The sequence below is a fragment of the Bos indicus x Bos taurus genome, unplaced genomic scaffold (genome assembly GCF_003369695.1).
Source record: "Bos indicus x Bos taurus breed Angus x Brahman F1 hybrid unplaced genomic scaffold, Bos_hybrid_MaternalHap_v2.0 tig00011902_arrow_arrow_obj, whole genome shotgun sequence".
Taxonomy (NCBI): domain Eukaryota; kingdom Metazoa; phylum Chordata; class Mammalia; order Artiodactyla; family Bovidae; genus Bos; species Bos indicus x Bos taurus.
In genome coordinates this window covers 19,524-42,272 of record NW_020867989.1, presented here as the reverse complement: position 1 = coordinate 42,272, position 22,749 = coordinate 19,524, and the positions used below count along the sequence as shown (strand labels likewise).

Sequence of the window (22,749 nt, the reverse complement as noted above, 5' to 3'; positions counted from 1 at the left end):
GATAGATAGATGACTGATTCACTTTGCTGTACATTAGAAATTGACATAGCAGTGTAAAGCCACTATACACCAATAAATGAATGAATGGATGAATGAATTTTTACAAAAGGAGCACAGTGGGCCCCCTAGAACTTGTGTTAAGGAGGAGTCCACACCCAGGGTGCAGCACAGCACCAGGGCTGCCCTCATGTTGGTCCACTGCCAATGGACTGCCTGGACCAGGCCTCTTCTACTCCAGAGACCTTGACACAGAGGTGGGGAGGCAGCCAGTTGTGGTCTCTCCAGTGCTCTGCTCTTACTCACGCAGCCATCCCAAGGCTGAGATCCCCAGGAGAACAAGAAACCCACATTCCACCTCAGGACAACAGACATGACCGCCGTCACTCACTTCACGGATGTCCCACTGCAGTTTCGTGTTCACGTCCTCAGACTTGAGGAGATCCTTCCTGGCCATGTCCAGGTCCTCCTCCAGCTCTGTAACGTGGAAAGAGAGGGCTGCCAGGCGCTCCTTCAACTGGCTCTCCTCCTGTGACTGCTTGTCTATGACTTCCTGAGTGCAATCACCTTAGTCAGGTCTTCCTCGTGGCTTAGAGAGCCGTAGGAGGGTCTCTAAGGGGGAAAGGAAGCCTTAGCCTTGTTTTGAGAGGGAAGGAACACAGCACTTCCAGGCAATCGGTGAGGTCAAAACAAGGCACTAAGTGTACAAATCCAGGACGGATGGGTGGCTGGTACCTTCTCGTCCAGGGCCTTGTGGTGCTCAAACAGCAATTTCAGTGCCCTGAGCACCTCCACCTCTCTGGTCATGCTAGCTGGGGACTGTGCCTGCTGCTTGCCTGCCATAATCTGGAGGGATGGCACGTACCGGGCAACCAGTAACCCCAGGTGCACCAACAGCAGCTTCAGGGCAGGGCCAAAGGAGCACTTTCAACCTCATGCTTGACTTCAGGGCCGATAACTCCTTTCAGACTCACGCTACAGCTGGAAACACGCTACAGCACGTTGGAGTCTTGCCAGTTCAGTCTAAAGTTAAGAGTGGACTTCCCCAGTGGCCCAGTAGTTAAGACTCCACCCTTCTGCAGGGGTCATGGATTTTAATCCCTGATTGGGGAACGAAGATCCACACAAAGTGTAGCATGGACAAAAATGTAAGTTGAGAACTCCCCTCTCAAATGTACTAAAATTACATTAGCTCTCATCATAAATTTGAAGTAACGTATGAGAACCACGAACTGATCCACCCTGGTCTTCTCAGTGGGAAGATGTGAAGAATGACTTGAAAATCAGACAGAGTTTAAAGATAGCAACACGGAGGCTAGTGGTGACCCACATGGGGCAAATGTCAACACGTGAGAATCCCCGTACTGACCCCGGTTTTGCTTCTTTCCGCTTTCAGTTCAGTAATTTCTTCTTCTTTTTTAAGAAGCTGCTCCCTGCATATTTGAGTTTTACACTAGGAGTTGGAAACTCCTAGAAAACAGTTAAATGAGAAACTAAATGCAAACTTAAATTAAAAAGAGAGTGAGACTGTGAAGACTGACCCTGTCAAGTCTCTCCAGGCTCCACACAAAGGATCTCCTTGCCCCTCCAGAGAAGAGGGGGTCCACTGACCCAAAGACCACACAGACCACCACAACTCAGACTGGCCTTTGGCCTCCACCTCGACCTGGCAGGCACGTGGCAGCGGAGAACCCGGAATCCAAGCCTGCCTTCTAAGACCCAGGGATGTCTGAGAAGCTTTCCAAAACATAAACCTAACAACAAAGTGGATAAAGAGATTCTTAAATGACACACAGACCAATGACCTAGAGCCACTGGGGAGAGTGAAGAATAAAGGGAAGGTCTACAAGGCCACCAAGCTTTGGAGTGTTCCTCTGGGACAAAGGCGGGTGGCACCCCAAGGCCATCTGTTAGCCGGACTCCAGTGAAGCCACCCAGTCATTCAGTCAACTGGTTAAAATGTTAAATTTATGTTATATGTATTTTACCACAATTTACATGCACATGGGGCCATCCACATGGTGAACTTGCTCAAGCTGAACCACATGGAGTTTTTCGTTCTTCTATTTTTCTTTGCAGAAATAGAAAGATCCTGGACTACGTATCCCCTACTACATACTGAGTGTCCAGCACCCAGAACAGTGCCTAGCACTTGTAAGAGGCATGTAGTAGACATGTGAAACTATTACGGTGTATGTCATACACGTAAGCAGTAGGTACCCACCATTAAAATACTGGACACATTGCTCTGTGGTTTGTAAGATGGGAGACATTAACGGGCTTAGCCTTTCTACTTCAAGGACTGACTCTCTAGCTCGATCCTCATGCCCCAGAGACTCCTCCAGCCAGTGTATTCTTTCTTTGGAAGAAGGGAGACGTTAAGGGGCTTAGCCTTTCTGCTTCAAGGACTGACTTGATAGCTCAGTCCACGTGCCCCCGTGACTCCTCCAGCCAGTGTTTCCCTTCTTGTGGGGCCCTGCCCATCCTCCATGCAGCACCTGCACAACCTCTTACAAGGTAAACTGCTGGGGTCGATCCTGCCCACTAAGGCCAAAATGCCCTGTCCAGCAGGGCCCACAACTATGCTAACAAAATGAAACACAACCCCAACGCTTCACTGGGTGAGGGCCAATCCGACGGGCGTAGTCCCTGGCTGCTCTCACCTTGTTGAAGTCCTTTAATGGACTGGAACCTGGTGGTCTAGAGTCGATGATAAGAAGGTAAAGGAGAGAGAGGGCTGATATTCCTTGATTTATGCAGCAAGCCAATAAAGCCCCTGAGATGGGACTTGCTCTGTTCACAGAGGCCTCAGGTGCCTTCTCGATGGAGTGAAGATGGAGAGCACGTTCTCGAGAGGCTCTTAGAAGCCCGGGTAGGAAAGTGTACTCAGAGAGCCTCTGCACTCCAAGGGATCAGCCTAAAAATGAGAGAGAGAGAGAGAGAGAGAGATACATGGGGACTAGAGCTCTGATGGAGCAAAGGTGTTTTAATCAACATGGTGTGGGCATATATACTGTCTTACAAGGTAGTTATTCTCAGCAAAGATAAAGATTAAAATTCCAGACTTACAAAACATAGGTGATCCATATTAAAGGGAGAGAGAGTTGTATACAATCACTTTTACCGTATGGTTCACAGGAAGGAAGAGGGTACTTATCACCGTATAGAAAAACTAATGAAGGAAATGCCTGGATTCTTTAGCCCATGGGAGAGGCTTGCCTCTCCTCTTCAGGAATTAAAAAGGAGCAGAGAATTCCTGACAGTTCCAAAACAGCACACAGGAAGCCTCCTGTTAAATGCTTCCTGACAATTCCCTCTATTTTATTATATATATTTTTTAAAAAAGGTCTTGACCAAATGAGTTTGGTGAGTATTAACCAACCTTATAGAAAGGCGACGGTAAACAACAAATATAATTATCAAGACAATCACCAAAGCTACAGTTCCAGACCCGATACTGTGGGTAATACTTTGAAACCATCCTCGTGGGTCTAACCCAGGTAATTTGTTCAGCTAAAGTTTCCAAATTAGGGGCAGAGGGCAGATTTTTAGAAAAAGTTTTAAAGATTTTCTTTTATAGTAATTGTACATTCAGAGAGGCATTATCATGTATATTTTTTAAATGAAATTTGATTTGTTCCCAGTTGTAGGCACTATGATTGGAGTGAACAGGAATAACACAAAATTGAGTAGCTTAAAGAAATAGAGGAGTTAATACAAGTATATAGTTTGCAATTAATACAAGTTACAGAATGTAAAAGTCTTATTAAATTGTAAATTTTATACGGCTATAACAAAAGGAAGTGGGACATAGGCCTGTATAAAATATGACTGATTGTAGGGAAAGAAATAGTTACTATGATGACTGGTCCCTATGAAATGTCCGGTCCAAGTTCCAAGTTCTTCTGTGCTCTGATGCTCACATCAAGTTTCCAAATGGCCCATTGGTCAGGCCCACTCTGTTTATTGAGGATGATCTTAGGAGGAGGTGGGGCTAATCCACGGTCAAGCCACTCAAGAAGTCCTTTGTTATAGTAATGTTCCACTGTAGTGTCAGTGACCTTCCATATCACACACAGTGTTGTTAATATCATCTAAGCAGTCAGATAACCACATACCATGGGGTCCCCAATCAACAACTGTATGATTAGCCACAAGCATTGATTTTCTTGATTTGGTTTGACATTTGTCCCAAGGAATGGGAGTATAAGTAAAGTTTTTATAAGTAAAGCCTTTGCATAAAGTTCTTTGTTCTTTCCCTAACTCTTTCCCTAAAGTTTCAGTAGTATAAACATGGTTTACAGACAAAGATAGGGCAGTAAATAATCCAAGCAGCGTCTGAAAGTCTTCTTTTGGAGGCAGGACGAAAGCCCAAATTTGTCAGCCCAAATTTGTCGGCTAACATTTATGCACAATTTTGCTGGGCCCGTGCACAAGGGAAGGACTTCATAGCCTAAAGAAATATTAATGAGTTTTCTTTCCTGCCCAGGGTGTGAGGGCCCTTTCATGTACTAGGGAGAAAGCATATGTATAGGGTCATTAGTTGAAATGATTGGTTCTCTCTCCATCCATTCGACCCCCTGTAATAGAGGGGGGTTGGGTGTTAGTCTGAGCTTGAGCAGGGGGAGGTATAGGCCAAAAGACTGAGCATTGCCAGAAGAATGTATTCAGGACTCGGAGGCAACCCCTGTTGAGAGACCAAAATTTCAGCTTGATTAGTAGGGTTTTTATTTGTCTCCAAGTGAGGAGATCATCGGGGTGATGCCTCCGAGGGCAGTGCTTTCTGGAGATCTTTGGAGCAGACATAGCCCGTATTGGAATTTCTTCTTCCTGGGGTTCTTGTTTCATCTCCATTTTGAATGCCGGGGGCCCCCTTGGGTCGAATCTTAAGAAGAGGTTAAAGAATTTAAAACAAATAAAGCTGTATTAACAATAGTTATAGGTTTAGAAAATATGTTAGAACCTAGTAAAGTCTGCTTTAGATAAGGAAGACAGTAGTGTACCTGTGTATTCCCCTTTAAAAAAATTTTTTATTTGTAACTTTAGTGTGTGATGTGTTTGTTTTGACTATGTCTCGTGTCTGTGGATTATAAGGAATACCTGTAATATGTATTTATTGATAGGTATTACAATTTTATGAGGATCGGAGCCAATTAGAGTTTTAGTTCTAATTCTTCCATTGATAAAGATTAGGGCAATTAAATCAAGGTTGGGTGTAAGTGACTTTATTTCCATAAAACGGGTATAGATCCATTTTACTGGGCGTTCTTGTTGGGCAATAAGTCATGTGGGAGAATGAGAGGGGAGTATAAACAATTCTAGAGGTAAATCTATTTTGATATGAGTAAGAAATTGTTTTTGTAATTTATTTTGCACCAAACAGTTCTTCTCGTGCCTCTTGAGAAAGTGAACGAGGGCTATTTAAGTCAGGATCTCCTTTTAAAGTACTAAATAGGTTATTCAGTTGATAATTAGCAATGCCTAAAGAAGGTCTAATCCAATTAATATCACCTAAGAGCTTTTGAAAATCATTTAAGGTTGATCATTTATCAGCACGGATCTGAGTTAGTTGGGGAGTAATGCGTTGCCTATTAACAACGAACCCCAAGTAATAGTAAGGTGTAGAGGTTTGAATTTTTTCAGGGGCAATGATTAATCTAGAGGTTTTAAAGCATAGTTGAGCTATATCAAACATGTGTTCAGTGTTTAAGATAGATGGAGCCGAAAACAATATATCATCCATATAGTGAATAACAAGAAAGTTAGGAAATTGCTTTCTCACAGGCTCAAGGATTTTGGCTACGTAGTACTGACACATGGTGGGAGAATTCATCATCTCTTGTGGCAGTACAGTCTATTGGTACTGTTTAGGAGGTCTAATGTGATTAGGATAAGAAAGAGAGAAAGCGAATCTCTCTTGGTCTAAAGGGTGTAAAGGTATATTAAAAAAGCAATCTTGTCCTGCTTGCAATGCACCCATAGGTTTCATAGAGGCACTAACTTTTCTAAGGTCTGTTAGGAGACGCCATTTGTTAGATTTCTTTCTTTTTTTTTTTTTTAAGACAAAAATAGGAGAGTTCCAAGGAGAACAAGATTCTTCAATATGTTTTCATTCTAGTTGTGCATCTATAAGTTCCTTAGCTGCCTGTAATTTCTCTTTCGTGAGAGGCCATTGCTCTGTCCAAATAGGCTCGTCATTCTTCCAAGTTATCTTAATAATTGTATTGTTTGTTAAATGAGCAGTGGCCCCCAGGGAAAATGTGGAATGTATATCTGAGTATGTCATATCTTATATCTTTTTATTAAAAGCATATATCTCACTTTTCCTTAGCAACTATGAAGTGTCTTGTATATTAGCATTTTATAGATTGGTGAATATATCAATATATTATACATTATAAAATATATTTATTAAGTTTAAAATATCTTTAGTTTTTCTGTAAGAAAAACTTTTTGTAAGAGGAAGTTAATGTTTAGTAATTAATGTTTTAAAATCTTATTTTATTTGGAACTGACCTAGCTATTTAATAAACTTTTATTATTTAGTTTAGTACAACTCTAGAAATTTAAGTTATTCCAATCCTAAGAGACTATTTTAGATTATAATAAGATTATAATAATAGATTATTCTATTAAAAATATAATTACTTTTAATAGAGTTTATCTAAAAGTTTTTATCTCATTTATATATATATATATATATATATATATATATATATATATATATATAAAGAGTTACCTTTTTGTTGACAAATTTAGTTTACCTTAAACCTAGGCATAATAAAAGTATTATACAATGCTGATGACTTAAGACATGTCTTAATTAGATTAGCAAACAATTATATTTAAATTATATTTAAATAATTATATATATTTAATATTTTTCAGTTCACGTGAATTTGAATTTAAATAGAGCTCATTAACTTCATAGTATCTAAAAACAAAGCTGGTATACCATCGATGGCAGCACTGCCAGATGTTGAGGGTTTCAGGTAAAAGATGGAATTTGTCTCAGGTTTTTGTTGATGGGGACGTGGTGGGGGGGTCCCTGCTTGCAGTTTTCTGGAATAGGTTTTCTTTCAATGTCAGATTTAGACTTACAATCTTTGGCCCAATGCATTCCTCTACTGTAGCGATGGCAGATTTTTGGAGGTTTTTTATCTTTATATATTTTTCTTTTCTTTTTTTTTTTAAGCTTTCTTAGGGCCATCCCTTTTTAAATGGTTCTTATTTCCACATGTAAAGCATCCTTTATTTCCCTTTCTTAAGGCAGCAGCTATTGTTTCAACTATCATTTGCATCTTTTGAGTTTCTAATCCTAGATTGCGACAAGCCTTCAAATAATCAATAATAGTCCCTTTCTCACGAATTGGAGCTATAGCTTTTTGACATCCCTGATTTGCATTATCACATAATGCAAGTAATTTGCAAGTAATTAAAGGTCTTTTAATCAACATGGTGTGGGCATATATACTGTCTTACAAGGCAGTTATTCTCAGCAAAGATAAAGATTAAAATTCCAGACTTACAAAACAGGCAATCCATATTAAAGAGAGAGAGAGTTTTAAAGCAAATAATTTCTCTAGTTGCCTTTTGGCTTCTCCAAATACACTACGGGAAATAGCAGTTTCTAATCTAGCTAAAAAATCAGCATGCATTTGGTTAGATCCCTGAACTTTAAATAAGTGATGAAGTAAAGTAGAAAAGTGATGGGGCTTTCCAGCCTTTTTACCCATGTCTTAGTACTTACCGGCCTCAATAGGCCCTGGGGTCACTCCGTCCAAGAATCTGCCTACATGTACCAAGTCCCTGTTCTGGGCGCCACTTGTTGAGGTCCTTTAATGGACCTGAACTTGGTGGTCCAGAGTTGACGATAAGAAGGTAAGGGACAGAAAGAGGCTGATATTCCTTGGTTTATGCAGAAAGCCAATAAAGCCCCTGACACGGGACTTGCTCTGTTCACGGAGGCCTCAGGTGCCCTCTTGATGGAGTGAACACGCAGAGTGCCTTCTCGCGAGGGTCTTAGAAGCCCGGGAAGGAAAGTGAACTCATAGAGCCTCTGAAGAGCTCCAAGGGATCAGCCTGAAAAAGAGATAGAGAGAGAGAGCAAAAGAAAGACATGCGGACCAGAGCTCTGATGGAACAAAGGTGTTTTAATCAACATGGTGTGGGCATATATACTGTCTTACAAGGTAGTTATTCTCAGCAAAGATAAAAATTAAAATTCCAGACTTACAAAACATAGGTGATCCATATTAAAGAGAGAGAGAGTTGTAAACAGTCACTTTTACCGTATGGTTCACAAGAAGGAAGAGGGTACTTATCACTGTATAGACAAATTAATGAAGGAAATGCCTGGATTCTTCAGCCCACGGGAGAGGCTTGCCTCTCCTTCAGGAATTATTAAGGAGCAGAGAATTCCTGACAGATCCAAAACAGCACACAGGAAGCCTCCTGTTAAATGCATCCTGACATCACCTCAGGCCACTCTCCTTACAGGACTTGGGCCGAGGCCAAGTTCTTCCTTGTCCTGGCCTTTGCCTTGGGGTTGCAGCACTGAAAAAGCGCCCACAGACGGGCCCTTCTGCAACCCATCCTTGCGGATGGGGGCAGCCCCCCACTCAGAGGCAACTGCTGTTTCACGGTAGGATAACTCTGCTCCTGAGCTATAACCACCTATCTCACACTACAACCACTGCTATTCACACTATGACCACCGCTCTCACACACACTGCTCTCACACACCACTCTTACACACACCACTCCCACACTATGACCACTGCTCTCACACTATGATCACCAGCACCGCTGTCTCAAGGAGAAATGGCACGAAGGCTCTGCCTGCAGCACGTCTCCCAGGAGCCTGGAACCGGAACCCACTCAGTCACAAGGGGCTCCGTGGTAACAGGGGGGCTGGGCTCAGGCCCACCGTCAAGGGTGCTGAGAGGGGGGACAGGCTGCCAAAAAGATGACAGGTGAGTGTGGGGTGCAGGAGAAGGAAGGCTGTGCCCACGGCTCAGGCCCCCTGTCAAACATGACTCTGCAAGGTACTGGGTCACAGTTGAACCAACCAGTATAAACTCCTTCAGAAACCATCACCCCTGGGAATGAGCACGTCTTCTAAGTGGGCTTCTGCCCCCTTTAAGTCCCAAACAAGTCTCCAGTGAGGCTACTGAAAGGGCACCCATGAACTCAAGGGCGTCCCCAGAACCCACCCGGCTGAGGAGGACTCACCACGTTAGCTGCCCCTCACTCTCCCCCTGAGCTCGGTCTTCCCTGACTGACTCCCACACTCGAGCTCAGCAAGGGCTTGACCAACCTCACTCCAGGCACTTAAAATGAACCCACAGGGGTTCATTCAACCTGCTGTGAACTTGCCCATTTAACTTCGACCCTGGGCTGTCAGACCACTCTGCTCTGTGGGGGCTGCAAGGTAGAGGTTCAGGGGTGTCCCTGCCTCGAGCCACGACAGCCAGCGCCTCCCAGACCCCACCAGGTGCTGTCCCACCCTCCGCCCCCGAGTCTCCCACCCATCTCCTGGCCCCACTCCCACCCTTGAGGCTCTCCACTAGCTAGGGCACAGGCCACTTGTTCCTGGCTAAGCCTGGACCTCTGCTGTCACTTGAGGGCCTCAGTCCCCAGGGTGCTTAGGGTCCTATATCCACCCATCTCAGCAATTACACACTCTGGGAGAGACAGAGTACAGTTTGGGGTCCCACCCGCAGTTCACCTGGAACACGTTCTCTTTTTTGGCTTTATCTACTGGAGTTCTCTGAGATGTGTTTTTAAAACCTCAACTGTTGCTTTCAAAAAGACTGTAAAATCACTGTGCTCAACTTTAATAAAATATTCATTTTCCACCTTAAAGTAAAACTGGAGGGAAGACTAAAAGCAGTCATTTTTTCAAACTGAAAAAGAAAACCCACATGTGACCATGTCACAGAATACAGGTCACGTAACCCCTCCCTCCTCAGCCTTCTTCACCACCAGCAGCCCGTCATCGCAAGGCCTGCCCTGGGCCGGCAGGGGCAATGAAAGAGGGGAGACCAGCTTCTCTGTCTCCAGGCTGTGTGGGCTGCTTGCTCCACCTCCTTCCCAAGTTCACGTGGCACTGAAACAGCCTGGGCAAGCTGGGGATTCTTACCAGAAACACAACCGTGGGTACTAAGCAAGGACCCCTGGTTCTTGTTTTCCCCAGTATCAAAGCTGATCAATACAAGTACTGTGACTGTTACATGTGGCTTCAGATGACAGAATACACCCAGGGTGTCCCCACTTCCAGTGACACATGCAAGCAGCTTGTAGGTCAGCCTACTGAGAGCTAGAAAAGCTAAATACAGTTTAAAAGAGCTCCTTAGGCAGCCACAATCCAAGATTTCAAATAAAAGGGAAGCCCAGTGAGGGAGCTGAAGACTGAGAGGCCCGCTCCTTCCCTCAGGCCATCTGAACAAAGCTGACTCTGCGAAGAAAAGGCAGGGTAAAAGTCAAGCAGAGGGGACTGGCTAACACAGCTCTGGACGGTTCCTTGGGCTGGGAAGACAAAAATTTGAGTGCAGGCCTAGTGAATCTGTTCGGATGTCAGAAAACGTACCCAACACTCTGCCCTAACCGGTTGAACACTATCTGTCACCTCGTGGTGCTCAGGAGACAGACGGTGGGCTTCAGGACTTGCTGAGAAGGGGGCGGCCCTGGGAGGCAGCCCAGGCTTCCAGACGGAGATGCTGGAAAGCTCCTCCCTGGGCTCGGGGGAAAAGGTGGGTGAAGGCTGCTGAGACTGAGCTTACAAATAACCCCCAGCCTCAAGTCCATCAGGCCCTGAGTGAACAGACACCTCTGTCCCCACTGGAGGTCTGTGTCAGAGGAAACTCTGGAGAAGACAGCATCACTCAGAACCTCTAGGGTTTTCCAAACATAATGTCCATCATGCAATCAAAAAAGCAAAAGAGGGTGTAACAACAAACAGGACCAAGAGAAAAAAAACTGAACCAGATCCAGAGGTATCAGATGTATATCAGCATATCAGAGGTATGCTAGAGGTATCAGATGCAAATGTCACCTGTTGAAAAATATACTTGACAAAAGAAAAATTTCTGAGAATCAAAACCGACTCTCGAATTTTACAATAACAGTGACTGAATTTAAGAACTCACTCTCTGGCCTTAATATCAAATTGGACATAGCTGAAGAGATGATCAGTGAACTGAAGGATGGGTCAGGTAAAAAATATATATAAGAGAGAAGAAAAGGGTAGAATGTATTGAAGGAGCCCCTTGTTAAACTACGTTGTTAAAAAGTATAAATGGGGACCCTCATGGTGGAGAAAAGACAGAAAGGAGAATAACAAATGCCTCCAGGGGTTGAAACGAAAGATCCTCTTGATGAAAGTGAAAGAGGAGAGTAAAAAAGCTGGCAAAACTCAACATTCAAAAAAATGAAGATCACGGCATCCGGCCCCATCACTTCATGGCAAATAAATGGGGCAACAATGGAAACAGTGACAGACTTTATTTTCTTGGGCTCCAAAATTACTGTAGACAGTGAAATTAGAAGATGCTTGCTCCTTGGAAGGAAAGCTATGACAAACCTAGACAGCATATTAAAAAGCAGGGACATTACTTTGCCGATAAAGGTCATTTAGTCAAAGCTATGGTTTTTCCAGTAGTCATGTATGGATGTGAGAGTTGCCCCATGAAGAAGGCTGAACGCCAAAGAATCGATGCTTCTGAACTGGGGAGTTGGAGAAGACTCTTGAGAGCCCCGTGGACTGCCAGGGGATCCAACAAGTCACTCCTAAAGCAAATCAGACCTGAATATTCACTGCAAAGACTGATGCCTAAGCTCCAATATTTTGGCCACCTGATGCGGAGGACTGACTCATTGGAAAAGAACCTGATGCTGGGGAAGACTGAAGGCAGGAGGAGAAGGGGACAACAGAGGATGAGATGGTTGGATGGCATCAATGACTTGATGGTCATGAGCCTAAGCAAGCTCGGGGAGTTGGCGATGGACAGAGAAGCCTAGTGTGCTGCAGTCCATGGGGTCGCAATGGGTCAGATACTGAGCGACTGAACTGACTGACAAGGACAGTGGCAAGAGTTGGTTCAAGAATCAGACCACTGACTCAAAAATGAAAACCACACATTGGTTTCAGCAGATCTTCAGGTGCCTAAGGCAAGAAGAGAATGTTCAAGCACTCAGAGGAAAAAAGGTGTGGCTTTTAGTGGCACAGCAACACTGAGAGCTGACTTTCCAAGAACAAGGAAGTCAGAAGATAACGTACTGGCATCTGTAAAATGCTGAAAAACAAATAACCACCAACCTGGAATTCTATACCCAACAAAAACACTCTTCGAAAGTGAAAGCAAAATAGAGACTTTTAGGGCAAATGGAAATAAGACAACTCATCACCCACACACATGAACTAAAAAAATATTCAGGCGGAGCTTTGGGAAAAAGAAAAGTTGTCTCTGATGGAAATATAAAAAACAAGTAGAGAACAACAACGAGGTAACTGTGAGGGTAAATACTAACTCTACAAAACAATGGTGTTAATGCCAAATATATATCTAACTGTTCAAAGTGTAACAGTGACAAGGAGGAAAACAGTCGAGTCAGGGAGGCAGTAAAAGTACTAAGTTAGTCTTGAATGTAAAACACACGTTGTGTCTGCAAATGTGCACCTAACAACCTGACAGAGGAGCACAGAACTAGAGAAACACTTCATAGCTGTAAAAGAAGGCAAGAGCAAAGAACACAGACTAGGTAGGACAAACAGAAAACACACAGCAACATGGTGTCTACACATTGAATATCAACATTATAAACAGAGCCAATATTCTCATTAAAAGATAAAGTGTCAAACTGATTCCAATGAAAACTATACACTCTTCACAGAGCTACATGTTAAGATGGAATATCTTTTAGACAGGTGAACCTAAAAGATACCCAGGCCAACAAGGACAGAAAACTGATGTGGCAATATCACTGTCAAATAGTGTCTAAAGAAAGAAGCATTACTAGTGATAAAAAGGAGCATCTCATACTGATACAAGTTCAGTCTATCAAGAAGATGAGGATTCTAAATGTGAATGTACCTAATAACATAACCTCAACATATCAATACATAAAAACTGACAGAAATAGAAAAGGAGTAACAGCCGAGTTCATAATCTCAGTGGGAGACGTTAAAGACACATCTCTCATGGAACTGGGCCCCCTGGTATGTAGTCACCTGCAGCCATGAAGTACCTGAAATGTGGCTGGCTCTACAATGAGATGTGCTGCAAGCCTAAAACACATACTGGATTTTAAAGACTTAGCATGAAAAAAAGAACGTGAACTATTTCATTAGGTTTTATCATGTTGATTACACACTGAAATGATATTTTATGTGTGCTAAAATAAAATATATTACAGGTAATTTCACCTACTTCTGCTTTTATTCAACGTGGCTACCGGAATCTGAATTACATGAGTGACAAGCCTGATCTGACTGATACACATGGAAGATTGCATTCCCACTGATACATACTATTTTCAAGAGCCCAAGGAACATACAACAAAAAGAATATGTATTGGGCCATTAGGAAAGCTCAAATTATTTCAAAGGACTGAAATAATGCAGGGTATACTTAGGGATTGCAATGGGCTGACTGTTTATGGGCCCTCAAACTTCACCCAACAGGTGGTGATGATCCTAGGAGGCAGGCACTCTGGGAGGGGTCAGGCCAGGAGGGAATGGGCTCCCGTGCTGTGAGGACAGGGAGAAGCAGCAGGTAGTCTAGGAACCAGGAAACAGGCCTCACCAGATGTGGCACCTGCTGGTGATCTTGGGACTCCGCAGCCTCCAGGCCTACAAGAAACAACTTTCTGTTGTTTATCAGCTAGTCTACGGGATTTTTAACAGTAGCCCAAAAAGACGAAGACAGGGCTCTTCATGGAATTAAGCTAGAAATCAAAAAAGGGTCACTAGAAAAACCTTCCCAAACATTGGGAAGTTAAATGACATACTGCTTGAAGAATTTCATGACTAATAATTTTAAAAAACACAATGAAAATTAGAAAATAATTTTCCATAAAAGATAATGAAAATCTGGCTTATTCAAACTTGTGGGATGCAGCGAACTATGTTTAGAGGGTAACTTAAAGCCTTAAACACATATAATGAAAAGAAGGAAGGCTAAAAATCTATTAAGCCTCTCTCCCAAGAAACCAGAAAAAAAAAAAAAAACCATAGCGAACAAAACACAAGGCAGATGGAAAAAAAAAAAGAGCAGAAAACAAGGAAACAGAAAGCAAATATGAAGTTTCTTTAAAAAGAAAGCTAAAAGTTGGCACTTTGAAAGGAATGATAAAACTGATAAACCCCTAGAGAGACTTATTAAGAAAAAGAGACAAAGCACAAATCACCAGCATCAAGGATTTTTAAAAGGGGAGACAACACATCTTGCAGATAAGAAAGATATTATGAACCACAGTTCACTTACTAATTGGAGAGTCTGCTCATCTCAATAAATTCCTAGCAGGGGGAAATGCTTTACTGAAATAGACCCACGAAGACATACAATATGAGAAAATTTTATTTGCATGAAAAAAATTACATCTGAAATTAAAAGCCTCCCCACAATGAAACCAACTGGTTTTGCCAATCAATTTTTCCAAAAATCTAGGGAAGAAAACAGTAATCTCACAGGAATTCTCGGGGGTAAACAAGGTACACTCTGCAAACTTGTTTTATAAGACTAGCATAACCTTGGTACTAAAACCAACAAGGAAGAAGTACAAGAAAGTAAAATTACAGACTCTGAGTATAGATGAAATAATCCTAAATAAAACACTAACAAATAAAGTCCAACTGAAGAAGAATACATTGAGATCAGGTTGGGGTTGTTTTAGAATCACAAAATTTTTAAAAGTTAAATCACCACATAAAAGAAAAATCACCTGTTTCAAAATCTGCAGAAGATAAACTTAAGAAAATTTAATGTAATAATTTTAGTTCATGACTAAGAAAAAACTGCTTAGTAAACTAACAGAGAAGAATTTTCATATTTTGATAAAAATATCTACAAAAAAGCTAATATCCTGTGTGATGGTGAAATAGTGAAAGCTTTTCCTCTGATAATTGGACAGAGACAAGGATACTGACTCTCACTATTTCTGTTCACCAATGTACTGGAGATCCTAGTCCGTACAATAAGTCAAGAAAAAGGAAAGGGTTATCACAGTTGCAAAGGGGAAAAAAAGCACTTATTTGCAGACATAATTGTGTATACATAAAAAAATACAATTAGAATGATTTGAAGTAAGTGGATTTACCAAGGGAATATAGAAAAGTCAATTCTATCTCTATTAGGAATTTATAATGGCACTGAAAATATCAAGTTATCTAATTAAACATGTGCAAGACATACAGCAAACTATAAACTTATAAGATAAATAAGATCTAAAAAAATGGAGAGCTATCTGTATTGTGTTCATGGATTATAAGAACAACATAAAAGGCACATACACACACAGAATTAATCGAGTGAGGCGATGCATATGTGGGGCAATCATTCCACGACGTCTATGGGCATCAAGTCATCACAATGTAGACTTGAAATACACACAAACTGTATCTGTCAATGACTCCTTAGTGAAGCTGGGGGTCTAAAATCAGCGCCTGGCACCTGGTAGCTGGCAGGTGTGGGAACCTGGGTTCACGTGCAGGCTGTACACACTCTTAATCACAGGTGAGACTTGAAGCAACCCAGCAACTCTCCATTTTTCTTTTTCTGTTTTGCTCTGTTCCCATTACCATTTGTGTTTAACAGATTCCCAGTATCGAGTGAGCAGCATCAATGCAGCAGTGTTTCCCCATCTAAGGCAGGAGTATGTAACACCAGCAGACTTCCCAATCACTCTGAGATAACTGGAGTGCTCCATCACAACAGAAAGCAAAGAAACACGACATTCCCCAAGAGAGAGAGCTGCCTGACGGCAGGGGGAACTAGGTCCACCAGACGTCCCAAAGGGACCCCCAGGGGCTTGGAGCCCACGCTGGGCCCTTCAGCTTGAGACCACACTTGCCTTTCCACCATTCTGGGGGTCGTGGCAGAAGAAAGCCAGGTCATGGAAGGGGGAGGGTGTGGCCAGCCCGTGGGACTCAGGGCAGGACTGACTTCGGTCTGTGCTGGGCTCTATGTCCAGTCACCACGCTTGGAGTGTACAAAGCTCTTGGGATCATTGTAGGTTTCTGGCAAAAAGCAACGGAGCTGAAGTCACTTAGGATGGCTTTTAAGGAAAAAAATCCTCACTGAGGATTCCCTCAGCGCCAGCCTCAGCCCCTAGTGAAATGCAGACTTCTGGTCATCCATGGCTGTGCCCGCAGCCCACCAGCTCCAGGGAAGGACTCCGCCTTCTCTTCTCTGTGTGCCATGAACCTGCACAGTAGGCCTTCAGAACCTCAGGAGACTCACCCCACCCCCACTATAGCCAGAACCCTCCCCAGGCATTAAAACAGCTGTGGAGTCACTTTGGCCCAAGCCCTGGTTACAGATCCCTGGAGCCCACTACAGCCTCTACAGCATGGTTGATCAGGCCCTTTATACACAGATTCCTGCCTGTCAGCTATGAGCTTTGGATTCACGGTCAGCTCTGTCCCTCCCGTGGCAGCCAGGTGGGCCACAATGCAGACAAAGGAGCTCAGGAGCTGAGTGTCAAGGGAAGCACTGAAAGGACAGAGATGGATGCAACCTGTTGCAAACTGAAGGAGGGTCCCTGCATGTCTCAGAAATGGCCTCTGGTGTGCAGGTGTGGAGGAGGACCCCCACGGTGCAAAGGAAAGGGAGGTACTCAGTGGCAAAGGCTCTTGGCCTCCCCGGTAGCAGCTCCAGGTGGTAGCTCATGAACAATGGACAGCCAATGTGGGCACATGAGCGTGACACTTATTCCATCACAAAGAAAGAGAAAGGGGGCAGGGTGTGGGATACCCGGAGGGTGTGGTGGGGAGGATGAAGAGAGGTGTCCCTCCTCTCTTCAGTGCAAATTGCTTTTGTGAGTCTCAGAGCTTCCAGAAGGCAGTTACCAAGTCAGGTCCCCACAGTATCCAGTGTGGGCTGGGTGCCTTAACTCCTGTCACATGGACAAGCCACACTACATGGCTCCCTGAGTTCTAACAGCAGATCTTGGGGTTTTGTCTAGGTACACACTTCCTTGCTGTAGCTGTGTTACCCACTTCTTTGAGCCCCCGTTTTGTCCTCTAGATAAAGGACATCAATTGCTACCTTAGCAGGTTGCCAGCTTAATCCCATGAAGACTAATTAGGGTAATCCTACAATTAATATCTGGCCTTAAGAGATATCAATGAATATCTGGCCTTAAGAGATATCAATGAATAGCTGGCCTTAAGAGATACTGGGCTTCCCTGATAGCTCAGCTGGTAACGAATCCTCCTGCCATGAGGAGACCCTGGTTTGATTCCTGGGTTGGGAACGCTGAGCCGCTACAGAAGGGACAGGCTACCCACTTCAGTATTCTTGGACTTCTCCTGGGGCTCAGCTGGTAAAGAATCTTCCTGCAATGCAGGAAACCTGGGTTAAATCCCTGGACTGGGAAGATCCCCTGGAGAAGGGAAAGGCTACCCACTCCAGTATTCTGGCCTGCAGAATTCCATGGACTGTATAGCCCATGGGGTTGCTAAGAGTTAGACACGACTGAGGGACTTTCACTTCACTTTCAAGAGATATGACCTGAATCCAGATTAAACTGGAGTCTCCCAGTGTCATCTGGCATTTCTTCCCTGAAGCCAGCCAAAACCCAGGAGCATTTCCAGGGTCTCCACGTAGCCAGCTGGACAGAAAATCCAGTGCGGTTCAAACAAGCTGACAGACAAGCAGGAGAGGACTCACAGGCAGACGGCTTCCCTCGTCTCAGGGGAGCTCCGGGACCACAGCAGGAACCGGCGCTCTCAACCCCTGGGCTCAGCAGCGCCCTCCTTCTCATGCCGGCGGCTCTGCCCTGATGGGTGCAGGAAGGCCACCAACTGAGCCAGGCTGACCTCACTGCCCTCCCACGGCTGTAGCCTGACCTCCCCCGGCCTCACTCCTTCCGGCAGAATCAGCCCTCCTCTTCCCTTGATTCCAGAGTGAGGCCCGGCCCTGGGCCCTGATTGGTCACCGCCCTAGTCCTGAGCCACTCACGGTGGCCAGGGAGGATGGAACACACCGATTGGCCAGGTCCAGATCATGTGACCATACTCTCCAGGATACGTGCGAGCTGCTCACCCTGTGTCAGGGGTAGAGATAGTGTGATGCCCCCAGAGCAGGGCTGAGAGTCCAGTCCATGTGTCCATGTGCTCAGTGTCCTGTGACGTGCCTGCACATCCTCTCTACACACCGCTTTGTCCTCTTCATAAAAAATATTCATGACACACCTCTTCCCTTCCCAAATGCTGTTTCACACACCCACATTCAAGGGAGCAAAACTTCCTGTTTGAAGGTAGGTTTGGAGATCCTCTCTTAACCTCTGGGCTTGTTTCTTGTATTTCTACCAGTGCTACTGCTAAGTCACTTCAGTCGTGTCCGACCAGTGCTACTGCTAAGTCACTTCAGTCGTGTCCGACTCTGTGCGACCCCATAGATGGCAGCCCACCAGGCTCCCCCATCCCTGGGATTCTCCAGGCAAGAACACTGGAGTGGGGTGCCATTCCCTTCTCCGGTTTCTTATATTGTTAGAATAATTTATTCAGTCTAAAAACCCCCACAAGCACCACCATATGCTGCTTTGCCTATTCAGGATTCTTAGCTCTTCTGACGGAAAAGGCAATGTCCCCTCCAGCTTTCTTTTGATTTCCATTTGCATGGAATACCTTTTTCCAGGCCCTCAGTTTTAGTCTGTGTGTGTCCCTAGGTCTGAGGTGGATGTATTATCAACAACATTTATATGGGGCTTGTTTTTGTTTCCATTCAGCCAATCTGTGTTTCAGTTGGACCATTTTATCCATTTATAGGTAAGGTAATTATTGCTATGCATGATACTATTATTTACTTTATTATTCTTTTTTTTTTTTCCATGTCTATTCACTCCCTTCTATTTCCTGCCTAGAGTGCATCCTTTAATATTTCTTGTAAAGCTACTTTGGTGGTGCTGACTTTTTTAATTTTTGCTTATTTGTAAAGGTACTGAGTTCTTTGAATCTGAATGAGATCATAGCTGGTTGGAGTAGTCTTGCTGGTAAGTTTTTCCCTTTCATAACTTTAAGTATATCATACCACACCCTTCTGGCCTGCAGCGTTTCTTCAGAAAGATCAGCTCTTAAACTTATGGGGATTCCCTTGTTATTTGTTGCTTTTCCCTTTCTGCTTTTAATAGTTTCTCTTTTTGCTAAGTTTTTCTTAGTTTGATTAGTATATGTCTTGGCATGTTTCTCCTTTGGTTTACCCTGTGTTGGACTCTCTGTGCTTCTTGGACATGGGTGTGTTTCCTTCAACAATATAGGGAAATTTTCAGTCATTGTTTCTTCAAGGGAGAGTTTATCTTTCTCTCTTCTCCTTGAATTCCTATAATGTGAATGTTAGTATGCTTGATATTATCCACCAAATGCCTTAAACTATCCTCAATTTTTTGGCTTATTTTCTTCTTTTTGGTGCTCAGATCGGGTGATTTCCACTACTTTGTTTTTCTTTTTCTTTTTCTTTTTTTTAATATAAATGTATTTATTTTAATTGGAGGCTAATTAGTTTACAGTACTGTAGTGGTTCTGCGATACACTGACATGAATCCGCCACGGGTGCACATGTGCTCCCCGTCCTGAGGCCCCGCCCCCTCCCTCTGAGTCAGCCCAGTGCACCGGCACTGCTCTGTGTGTCCGCTTACTGATCTGTCCTCTGAATCATCCAATCTGTTGACTCATCTGCTGTATTTTTCATGTCAGTTATTATATTCTTCCACTATAATCAGTTCTTTTTTATACTTATTGCCACTTTCTGGAGTTCTCACTCCGTTCTTTCATGCTTCCCCTGATAGAAGTAAATATCTTTTATTCGTTTATTTAATGGGTCCACTGGGGCTTGCTGTGTCATTGGCTTTCTCTAGTTGCATAGAATGGGGGCTGCACTCAGTTTTGGTGCATGGGCTTCCCATCGTTCTGTCTTCTCTTGTGGAGCACAGGCTCTAGGGTGCATGAGTTCAACAGCTGTGACATGCAGCTTTACTTGCCCCACAGCCTGGGATCTTAGTTCCCAGACCATGGGTTGAATCCTTGTTGCCTACATTGTCCGGAAAATCTTAACAAATGAACCAGCAGGGAAGACCCAGTAAATATCTTTATGACCCTTACTTTGCAGTCATTTGATGTAGATTATTTATCTCCATTTTGTCTAGTTCTTTTTCTGAGTTTATATCTTAGCTGTTCATTTAGCATAGATTCTTTGTCTCTTTATTTTGCCTTTTTGTTTCTATGCATTAATATTAGGTAGATGAACTATGTCTCCATGTTGAAGACGTGGATTTTTGTAGAGTGTCTCCTATGCAGCCCAAATGAACAGTTCCCCCAGGTCACCAGAGACAGGAAATCCAGGGTGTCTCCTGTGTAGGCTGAGTTTGGTGTTCTGTTAGATGTACCCGCGTTGCTTTGGGCATGCTGGTGGGTCTGGCTGGCCCCCAGTGCAGCTGAATGTAAGCCCCACCTCAACAGTTGCAGGTGTACTTCTGGCTGGAGCTGACCTGGAGTGGGAATCACCTTGAGGGGATGCAAGTCACAGCTGAGTCCACCCACTGTGAATGGTAGGAAAGGAGGCGATTGTGTGGGAATCCAGGCCCTTGAGGGCAAAGCCATTTTGGAGGAGCGTTGTGGGCATGGCTGGGCTGGATATGTCTGTTCCACAGGGAATGCAGAGACATAGCAGGGCAAGCAGTGCTAGCAAGGTAAGTTAGGAATGTCAGAAAAGTCTCCTGCTAGCACTGGGACAGCTGGGTACAGGGAGGATTTTTTTAAATGTCAAGTGATTTCATCCCTGGATGAAGTTTCAAGAAATCCTTGCCCCTTTGGCACGTGTCCCAAAATTAGTATATAATTCTCTTTCCCATGTGACCTGTGGCTACATTGAGCGTCATTACTGACAACATTCAGCATCAGTAAGTTTGGCACTAACCTATTAAGCATGGGGTCTTGGCTTACCACAGCCCCCAGCTGTCTCCCAGACGTAGCTCTGCTGGTTTCAAATCAAGATATGGGGGCTTGTCTTCCTTATTCAGGTCACCAGGGCTCAGGTGCTCAGCATGTCCTCCCAGGGAAGATACCAAGTTGGTAATGTCCCCTCCTAATTCTGGGTCACCCATCAGGAGTATGGGTCCTGACTAGAGTCTATCTCTCCCTTCCAATGCATCTCCATATTGTTTTTTCTTTACAACCTTAGTTGTGGAAGAGCTACTCTGCTAATTTTCAAGTTGGCATCTGGGTTTTCCATGTGAGGAAGCTCTCAGAATAGAATAGAGTAAGTGTCTCAAAAAGTGCCATTTCAGTTTCTGTGGAAGATGTCTCCTTGTGTAAGTCAGTGGTTCTCAAAGTGTCATCACTGGACCAGCCATGTTAGCATCACCTGGGAAGTGGTTAAAACTGGAGTCTCTTAACGTCCACCCTGATCTACTGTATGAGATGCTCTGAATCATTCCTCCAAGCCATACACATGCTCAATACTAAATTAACCTGAAACACATCTCCCCCAAGGTTCTGGGACCACCATGCCCCTTAGCTTTAACCAGGTACTACTGTTTTGCAATTCTGAGGAATTTTAGGAATTTGGGGGGCATGTTTCACCACTCTCACTTGGAAGATACTAAGGAATATCTAATAAGTTGGACATGATACTTCTCTCTCGTCACCCATTGTGAGAGTTCTTAGTACACAAAGTAAAAATAAAGAGCAATTTGATTGGTAAAGAAAATCCTACAGCAGGTTGGAAAGGTGCAGATGCTGCATTAAGATCAAGGTCTTGTACAAGGTTCATGGGAGTACAGGATGTACGGATATTTTGTAAACCTCATGGAAAAGAAACAAGGGTGGAGCAGAGTAGCCACTGGGCTTCAGTGACCCCCTACTGATTAGCTGTGCACCTTCCTGCAGGTGTGATCACCACTGGACCCTGGGAAGAGCACTTCACACCTTGAACTGTGAGGCTCCCCAGCAGGCTGGCTTGTGACCTCCTGGGCACCATCACCTTCTGCTGCTTCCTGAACTGGCCACGTTTTCTCCCTCTGCCTTCATCTCCTCTGCCTTTATCTCCTCATCTTTTGTGGGGTTGCCAGTACCTTGTTGTCTGTGCTGGGCCAAGAAAGACGCACCTTTGCACTTCTGAACTCTACTGGCCCCCTGAAGACACGTCATCCTTCCATGATCGTTAACTCTGGCCCTGATGGGAGAGAGCTGTGTTCACTCACCTCTGATGTACTCTCTTTTAGCTAAAGAAGCAATCCGTTCTAATCATGCTTTTTAGGTGGCTGGATTTACCAAACAGAAATACACAAATCCCAGTTAAATTTGAATTTTAGGGAAACAATGAAAACTTTTTTTTCTCTTTTTTTAGTAGAAGTCCATCTCCTGCAATACTTGGGATGTACTTATACTAAAAAATTATTCACTGAAAACCAAATTTAACTAAATGTCTTGTTTTTTACCTGACAGGCTTACTCCCAAGGTAAAGGGGTTCCCATTTTAGCTTCCCATCCTAGGAGTGGCACTTTGTCTTAGAAAGAAATGTATTTAGTCATCAA

General features: G+C 43.8%; 1 long non-coding RNA gene across 2 annotated transcripts; it reads right to left on the bottom strand.

The window, feature by feature from the left end:
- Positions 1–391: 391 nt before the first annotated feature.
- On the bottom strand, positions 392–18,107 carry LOC113889386. Of its 2 annotated transcripts, none has more exons than XR_003510245.1 (4): positions 17,889–18,107; positions 7,748–8,079; positions 2,661–2,914; positions 392–609 (listed from the first exon to the last, which is right to left on the bottom strand). It is a non-coding gene; the product is annotated as an uncharacterized LOC113889386 (long non-coding RNA). The 2 variants fall into 2 exon arrangements; XR_003510244.1 differs by having other exon boundaries at positions 392–474.
- Between the last annotated feature and the right edge of the window lie 4,642 nt (positions 18,108–22,749).